This window comes from Anolis carolinensis, chromosome 3, assembly GCF_035594765.1.
Source record: "Anolis carolinensis isolate JA03-04 chromosome 3, rAnoCar3.1.pri, whole genome shotgun sequence".
Classification (NCBI taxonomy): Eukaryota; Metazoa; Chordata; class Lepidosauria; order Squamata; family Dactyloidae; genus Anolis; species Anolis carolinensis.
In genome coordinates, this window is record NC_085843.1 from 114,698,546 (window position 1) to 114,708,461 (window position 9,916).

The following is a 9,916-nucleotide window of genomic DNA, read 5'->3' on the forward strand; positions in this document are numbered from 1 at the left end:
CAGACTGCCATGCAATCCCAGGATATTCCAGAATAGCCAAAAGCACAGCAAAGTCAGAGTAATGCTGGAAAAGCCCACAAAGTCAAATGATATTATGCGTAAAACCAGTAGTGGAGATGAGACAATTTTCCTTGTCTGTGTAAACTTTCCAATCTTTTGCTACATGAGCTTAATGATCACCAGTGAATTGGTTTTGAGTTTATTTAATTTGGGCCTTTGTTAGCTTTTCATAAATACTCCTGGGACTAGGGCAGGTTCCAGATAGCCCTTTAATGTGAATCCAATCAGGTTTTAAAAACCAGATTGGACTCACATTGAAATCCGAACACAGAAAGCATGTGTTTTTCTGGGGGGGGGGGGGGTGTCTACATATCATTTTGGTAATTTGCTATTTTACATCTAAATTAATATGTTTACAGAGCCCCAGTGGTGCAGCAGATTAAATTGCTGAGCTGCTGAACTTGCTGACCGAAAGGTCAGTGGTTCGAATCTGGGAACAGGGTGAACTCCCGCTGTTAGCCCTAGCTTCTGTCAACTTAGCAGTTTGAAAACATACAAATGTGAATAGATCAATAGGTACCACTCCTGCAGAAAGGTAATGGTGCTCCATGCAGTCATGCTGGCCACATGACCTTGGAGACATCTACAGACAACGCCGGCTCTTCGGCTTAGAAATGGAGATGAGAACCAATCCCCAGAGTCAAATACAACTAGACTTAATGTCAGGGGAAAATCTTTACCCTTTTAAATATATTTATCTTAACTTCTAGGTATAAAGCAATGTGAAAGAGTGGGTTATAAATATTTTAAACACTCAATTACAAAAGTTGTTTTTGGAAAAATCTATGGTGATCCAAGGTCCTCTCTGATGGCCCTACTCTATAGTTCACCTATGTACTCAAGCAATGTGCAAGAGAGGACTTTACAACCACAATCCATAGCTCTTCTGCGTCAGAATGATCAAGATTGCCTAAATACAGCAGAACAAAATTAACCCATTTTGATTAAAGTAAAGAAATACATTTATATCCAGAAGACATTGGGAGTATAAATTCATTAGGCTGAATATTTCAAATATTCATTAAATTGAATATTTCAAATTTCAAATAATAAACATTCTGTATTTTTTATTGTTGTGTGATTTATAGTGACTCTAATCTCCTATCATGGGATTTTCTTGGCAAGATTTGTTGCCTTCCCCTGATATTATGATTTGCACAATGTCACCCAGTGGATTTCCATGGCCAAACAGGAAGTCATAATTCAGAGCTCAAACCACTATACCATGCTGGCCCTCATATTTTCAGCATGATGCAGGAATGTAATATGTGCCTATGGCAGAATTTAATATAATCATTCAGTCATCTGCATCATCCATCAGAACAGAAGGGTTATGAAAGATTCAAGAAAACTTGTGGAAAGTTTTCGTCTTTGTTTTGAATCTTATTGATTACTCCCAACTTAGATTAGATTGAATCTTGTTTTTAATAGAGAGTGAATCTCATTGGTTCAATATGTCTATTTAGGTTGGAATGATACGTAGAATTTGGTCCTCTGTGAGCTTTTTCATAATACATTTGGATCTTTTCCACACTCCTGCTTAAGGAATCATGATACAGGGCTGCACTTGAGTTCATGCAAGAGTCCTGAATAAGCAGACTTTAAGTGAGTGGGATCAGTTGCTTGAATCTTTTTTTCGTCTTCTGAGAACTGGCTTTAAAAAATGGAAAGTTTTTTTTGTAAAGAATTTAAAATCCTAGGGCTGTTTGAAGGAACATAGAGCAACATTAGCCTAATTTGGCCCCTCGCCTCCTGGCCAAAATGTACTGGTGTGTCCAGCACTGCATGATGTAGCAAAAGGTAATTTTTATCAGAGGGGCTTGGAGAAAACATTATGCTTGCATCCTTCATTGTTACTCCATATAATGGAACTGAAAATACTTTTGTATAGTAAGATTTATAAAATACTGACACTTTCTTTTGTATTTGAAACAGTTTTGATAATACAAAAATATATTTAAATCAATCAAGTAAGTCAAGCATATGATTCAACCAAGGCCATATCCAGAAAAAAAATTCGGGGGAGGGGGTGTTTGAATTTTTTTTTTGGCGAATCATGAAGAGTAGTTCCATAAAACACGGCAGGAAACTTTCATATCAAAAACACAATTAGAACCTGAATTATTTTTATTGGGAATGCCAAACAACCAGTTTAATTTACTAAAGTCCAAAGTATTGCACTGCATGATAATTGCAGCACAGATGCTATATGCACAATAGTGGAAAAAGTCAGATCTTCTGACAATAGAAGAATGGATAGTAAATGTTTTTGGAAAAGCTAAAATAGATACATTGGTCATTATAAACAAAGGAAAAAAACAAAAAAAAACTTTATTGAAGACTTGGAACAATGTCTAAATTTTGTAAAAAGAAAGAAGGGAAAAACTTTTAATTTAATTTGTAATTTTATCTTTATTTGCCAGAATCTTTGCATTGAATTTTTAAATAATAGCTATGATGCTAGAAGAAGAATAGAAACATATATCACTAGGAAGGAAGGACATTATTATATATGATTGTCTTCAACCCAAAGGATGGGAGGTCCACATAACACAATGGTTTCCAAGCATTGATTCTCCAGTTGTTTTGGACTTCAACTTTGGAAATTTGGGAGCTGAAATCCAAAACATCTGGAAGACCAAAGGTTGGGAACCACTGATAACAGGATGTGTGCGGGGAGGAAACAGCATAAGTATGAACAAAAATCGTATAAATATTAGGAAACATTATTCAAAAATGTATATGTCTATGTATAGATTACTTATTCTTATTTAAATATACAAATCTAAAATTTCAAAACATTGACCCCCCCCCCCAAAAAAAAAAAGATAGAAGCCACATTGCTAAGTCAAAGGTAATAAGTCAAAAATGATTCTGCTTCAGCTTCTTTGACCATGTTTGTCATGACGAGATGTCTTGCCTTAAACACCAGTCACAGACAATTCCTTTCCTGTAAAGGTTAGGGATTCTCAATGCACATTCAGAGCCATACACCCAAGTGCAAATAAGTCAACTACCACAGCTATTTAATCAGAAGCGTTTGTTGATTTGAGCAGAGCCCCTATGCTGTGAAATGAAAAAAGAAAACCAAATTTTCTTGAGCAATCTTGCTGTTCCTGCTTCAGGTGCTAGGCCATTTCACTAAAGCAGCTCAGACGAGAATGTCATTAGTTCTTAAGCCCCAGGTGAATTTGCCACTGTTCCACATGATTAAGCCAGATAATTGTGTGTTGATAGCGAATGTGGTTGGTAAAATACAATTTCTGGGACCTTCCTAAACAAACACAATGTAGAAGGGAGTCAAAGTGCAGTCATTTCAGTCCTTTGTCACAGGCTTTGCGCCCGCAGACACATCTCTGGCGAGGAATGGCGGGGAATTCGATAGGCACGTCGCTGTTCTCTTAAAGGTGACCTGGCTCAGAAAGTGGATCATGCATCTTTTGGCATTCAGTTTGAGGGAAGGAAAAACACCATCTCATTAAAGTATCTGTGCAATGGAGCTGTACTGCTTTTAGCTTGTCTTAGACAATAAATGTAAGTGCCCCTTTTATGTTTGCCTGGCAAAACAATTGTGATTGCAGCCAATACTTATTTTCTTTAAAAAAAAGAAAGAAGAGACAAATCCTGATTAATAAGCTTAACTAGTATGTGTCAAAGAGCAAAATGTTGGAAATACGTGGGAGGTATTTGAAATACAGAATACAAGAATACACAGAGGAATTCCGTTTTGAGGTTAAACATACTTGATGGATAAAGGGGAGCCAGGTGTAATGTGAAAGGGATTCTAGCTTCCCAAGTCATAATACATTATTATTATGATATGATTTTAGGCATGTTCAGGTTTTACCACTATGTCTGATGAAACCTACTAGTTTTGGATCCAATCTACTAGTTTTTATTTTCAAATAGTAGATTGGATCCAATTTGTGTTTCAATAATGCCTAATGTGGATGCCTCAAAACTGTTGGATAAGAGGAAAGGAAAGAACACACAACACACACACACACACACACACACACACACACACACACTATTCATTTTTACTTCATTTTCCTCCCAGAATTAGGACACAAGACATATTACAACATGGTTAAAAACAAAGACAGCACAGACAAAAATACAATATGCTAAAAAGAGCTAAAACTAACCATAATTTAAAAATATAATTTAATTAAAAGGAGTTTTAAAACAACAAAAATATCAACAGAAATGCACTACCTCTCTGAATAAAATATAGGTGACATGTGGGTAGGTATACACAATATGAAGATTATTGCTATACATGGCACTTTGGTACTCTGCACTTTTTTCCTTACAATACTTTTAGCCATTTATAACATTTTGGTTGGAATCAAAGAGCCTAATGTATTTCTATTTTACAGATTAAAATCAGTATTTGAAAAAACATAACTGGCATTCTGTTACTCAATTACGGTGATGTAAGATGGTGTTTTCTTGTTTGTGCATTGGATTTCATTGTGCAGTGTGCATTTCTAATCCCTGCTCAGGCATGGAAATCCACTGGATGACCTTGGAAAAAGTCACACACCCTCAGCTTCAAAGAAGCAATGGGAAACTCCTTCTGAACAAACCCTGTGATAGGGTTGCCTTAAGGACACCATGGGTCAGAAGTTACTTGAAGGCAGACAACAACAATAATATTAGATTTAGACCATAACACTTTTTTAGTTCCCCAAACTGTGCAGCCTGATCCCCTTTACATCAATTTCCATGTTATGAGTGTGTATGGATGAAGGGACAATAAGAATGTGTTCAACTGTTTGTCCTATTTAATTTTGCTGCAAGGGTGCCATCTGCAGAAATATACCAAGAAGTTTCTTGTTGATTCATTGTTACAGCATTTTCAACTAAATATAAATACTGTAGCTGGACATGTCCCCATGACTTATCTCAAGTCTTTGACAACATGGAAATGGCCATATGGGTTAGAAATTCCACTGTTTATAAGGAGGGTTTGTGAAGCTTGCATCAGGAGATGGAGATGGTGCACTCTTATTGACAGTGGATGCATGCTATTTCCCTACTGTACACTGCTGATTCATGAAATGATTTCTTTAATATGATTAATTGGCTTGATTTTGGTCACACTGGTAGTTACTGGACTCCTAGAATACGATTAAGTTGTGATCCTCCCAACATTATTGTCTCATGCTGTCACTCCAGTGTGTGTACTGTTATCTTGACATGTCCTTATCAAGAACAGTGCAAGTCAAATATAGAACCAATATGAATGGTACCAAGACAATGTGTAGTTCTGCATATATGCACATGCACAAAGATGTACCTGTTTGTCAGAATTTATAGTTAGGACTTAAATTTATACCCATTTATCTAGGAGTCAATACCATTGATTGTAGTGGAATTTATCTTCCAGCAGAGGTGAATAAGATAGGATTACACAAACCTGATATTCTGATGTACTTGCTAAATATGTTGAACACATTTTCAACTGTGTTAGGCTATGGTAGCAATAACAACAAAGCAAAGTCTTCTACTTTAGATGCGAGAACCTTTGTAATTTTTTACGACCTCATCATATTAGCCAGGCAAAGCATCCAACGGGGCGAATCTGTTCCTCTCGATGATGCTTTTCCCATCACATGAGGAAAGTGTCACTTTCCTGGAGATGGGCAGTGAGTCCACTTGTCCTCCAGCAAGGTAATTGTGATTAGATTGCTATTTTTTCACAGGAAATTGTCATAGTTTCAGCCCTCCTCAAGACTTTGGTACCAAGCACATGTCACTGCAAGGAGGTAACCTATATTTATTGACAATAAATGATGCAGCAATTGGTCTATAGCAGGGAAGCACTCCAGACCTTTTGCTGGTGGGGTCACTTCTCTGACATCCAATGACAGAACTCCTAAACACGGAGACTCCCCCTAGCTGGCAATGTAATTTCGGATAAATTTCTATTGGGTCCCTGGATTGGGTGCACTCCTGAGTGGAGCTGAAAGAGAAGGAACTTCCAAGGGGTATGTATAGTGCAGAAGAAAAACAGAAAATCCAAGTGCCCCAATGCAACCAATTTCCCTCTTCCATAGCTATGAGAACTGCACAAACAGTTTGCTGAAAAAGAATGTCCACTCCCCCAGAGTGTTCCCAACTTTCCCATCTTTTGCAAACCTTAAACTTCCAAGGTAATGCAAGATGTCTTTGGTATCTGCTGTGGTTTTGTTCTGGGACCACACCTCTCCTGTGGATACAGAAATGTGTGGCCACTCAAGTCCCATTCTATACAAAGATGTAGAGAAATGGCAAACCTATATAAAAAGGCAAACAACTCAAATGACTGCCAGAGAGAGCATGAGAAGCTGCAAAATGGTATGGGGCCATAGCAAGGTATGCATATATCAGTTAGATTTTTTTAAAATGTATTTTCAGGACATGGCTGGTAGAATTTTGAATGCAGAACCCATTGATATGGAGGGCTGGCTGCATCTAACAAGTGAATTTTTTCTATACCACTGGATAACTGTTAATGTATGGTCATGATGCTGGCAGATATTCTATAACACGCTGTTCACTAAAGTTGCCACAAGACTAACGCAGATATACACTTTGCATCCTTTCATTCTTAAACATGGTTTCCATATTGCCAAAGATACTTTACACCACTGCAGTATAAATGTCATCACAGAGGAGAATTATAGGTGGGCAAGAAATGAAGGCAAAGGAATGCGGGCAGGATTTTAAAAATTCTCACATCTCTAGGTAATACCATTTTCCACTATGGATTTTTTCAAGAGACAGCAGGTGACAGGTAGGGAAGCAGGAAAAGTGAAGAGACTGAAGTTTCATTCTGCTCAAACTGAGCTCAAAGTATTCATTTAAAAATACATCATTGCATGGATATAACCTTATATACAGTTATGCATGATGTATTACACTTGGCCTGTAAATTTCATATTCCAGTGTTGGCACAAGAGAAATGGGGATAGTAGTTATCTGAATTTGAACAAGCTTGGCATTTCTTACCCTGCTGCAAAAGCTTCTTCTGTTTATATCCATATAAAGCTAGAGCGAGGTTCGGCAAACATTGCTGAACTACAAGACCTTAAACCCTGGTTTTAATGTGTTTAATATGTTTTCAGACTATGCAAATTATTTTTATTGTTTTCAAGTTGCTTTAACCTGTTAGTGCTGATTTTACTAGAGATCTTTTGATATAAGCTGGGGCAGAAATATTTTCATAAATAAACCACATCATCTTTCACCCCTGACTATGTTGGTTAGGACTGCTGTATGTGTATGTGGTACTGATACATAGGAAAATAATTAATGGAAAATTCAACTGAAATGTTTTTCCCCTACATTCTGGGCATGGAGAGGTACAGGGAACATTTATATTTCCTTCTGGGATGCTTTCTTTTCTTACTTTCTAATTCATAATCTGCAAAGATATTATTAGTCCTAACTAGAACAAACCCATTGAATAAATGGAATTTACAAAAGTGTTGACTCATCATTCAATAACGGAATGAATGACTCTACTGTAGATGGGATTAGTGAACAAATTTGGGTGGAACTCATAAACTTGCTGTTAATTGCCATCAAGTAGACTTTGGGCATTATCACACGAGCTTATAGTGTGAGCTGAAGCCTCCCCAATCACGAACAGAATTGGTTACCATAACAATAACATTGTCTTATATTCAGTTCAAACCAGTCTGCAACTTATTGTAACCAGTGTTTTTGTAAAATGGAACTCCCATTTTTAAGCAGTTGAAAGTGCTTCAAACCTGTATTCAAAGTGTTTTTGAGAGTACAGTAAATCCAAAAGCGCTTCAACAGTGAGTTTGAGGACTGTGACATGTAATTGTGGGCATGTTGAGGATGTCATTTTAAACTGCTTCAGCCTTAATAGCAACCCTCATTTCTGAGAAAGTACTGTAAAACTTCTCTTATTTCTGGAAGAATTTAGAGAAATAGCACTCCTAATTTTTTTTGCCCAATAAGAAGAATGTCAAGATATCATTTGTGCATAAACTGTAGTCAGAACAATAAAAACTCACAAAATTACTTAGGATAGGCATAGGTTCCGTTGGTTGGCCATTGCTTGCAGTGATGTCAGCCAAATTGATCAGGAAAAGAGGGGGGAGATGGGGGCGATTCTTGTTCCCCCTTCTCTCTTCATTCTGTCACTCCATCCAACTTCACTGCAGGTGACGGTTGACCAGCAGGATCCATGTCACACCTGAGATCATTGCAATGTGAAGAATGGGAGGGGAGGGTAAGGGTGGTTCTCCAGTGGTGCCAAACCAGGCTTGGCATCACTGGGCACTTGGAACTCTCTCCTGCCTCTGTCACGCTGGGTGTGACTATGTAAACCCTCTTGAGGCCAATCTGGTATATACCATACCAGATTGGCACCAGGATAATAGATCATCTATTCTAAGTAGGTGATCCAGAATCCCAGCTAATATCATATTTCACATTGCCATAATGCTAACTAGGCTCTGTTCCAATGCAATGAATATAACCCTTTGTTTTTTTATTTTAACTTTAAGTTGAAATTAATACTTGGTTTTAGGAATTCCAGTTAAGACAGCTCTTCTCAGCTTTTTGTCTTCCAAGTATTTTGGATTTCAGATTCCAAAAACCTCAACCAATTTGAAAAACCACTATAGGGACCAGATAAATAATTGATCTGAAGCTACTCAAGGCCAGAATCCAAGCCTCTGTGGACAACACAAGTTCTCATTTAGTAAAGCAGTGCCCTCTTATAATTCTACATAAGAAGATCAAAATAAATTGGGTTACTATGTCAGTTTAGCCAATGAAGCTTTAATTATATGACTCAAGTTTAATTCTAATGAAATAGATCTTTTTTAATTTTCATGGGTACCCAAAATCACCAGGCACTGATCTAAACTATTACTTCTTTTTGCTTAACCATGTTAACCAAAGACATTTGAGAGATGGAGCAATTATTTTAAAGTTTTTGCTGTTTTATAATATCTTGATTGCTCTTTTAAACCTTCAGTGGAATCCTTTGGTTTTGTTATGCTTCAAACTTACAATTTTTTTTGAAGTGTGACTATTCCATCCTGTTATGAAATAACATTTTCTAGGCATGTTTTCCTAGCATGGTTTTTTTTTAAAAAAAAAATAAAAAATACAATGCACCAAATTATCCACAGTACTTTGGAACTAGAGTGTGCACGGTGCCATTTTTCAAAATGGGATCTGAGAAATCCAGCAGTTTTGGAAACCAAATCCTCAGAAATAGAATGGGCAGCAGGGCTTGGATTGACTTGGCCGGAATGGACCATGTGGCTGCCCAAAACAGCTGCTTTTGGTTGCTTTTGGTAGCACGTGTCAGTAGCTGCGTCATGTGGAACCACCTTGGAATTAATCCTGCATTCCAGTCTTGGTTTTCTGTGGTTATCCTTGATTCATGTCTTGGGAAACAATCCAGTTTTGGACTATGCTCTTTGAGTGGGTTTTATAGACTCTTGTCTCATGAACTTTAAGTATGTTGGTCTTTTGGATTTAAACCTAAGTTACTGGCTCTGAACTATATTTTGCTTTTACTTGCATATAATCATCAATAAACAACTTGCTTGCTTATATTCTGGGGCTTCAGTGTGGTTTTGAGGTGCCTACGCAGCCTAGGGGTGCAATAGGGCCAGATCTTCCCAGAGTGAAAACGGAACTTCTGGCTGACAGATCGATAAACGGTATTTCCCCCCTCCCGGATTCAGGCAGTTCCCAAAAAAACAGAATGGAGGCACCCAAAAATTGGACACCTAAAATTGTATGGGATTTACTCAAATTGCACACCCCTATTTGGAACTACTGATGAGTTACAAAGAATTGATATTTTTTATTT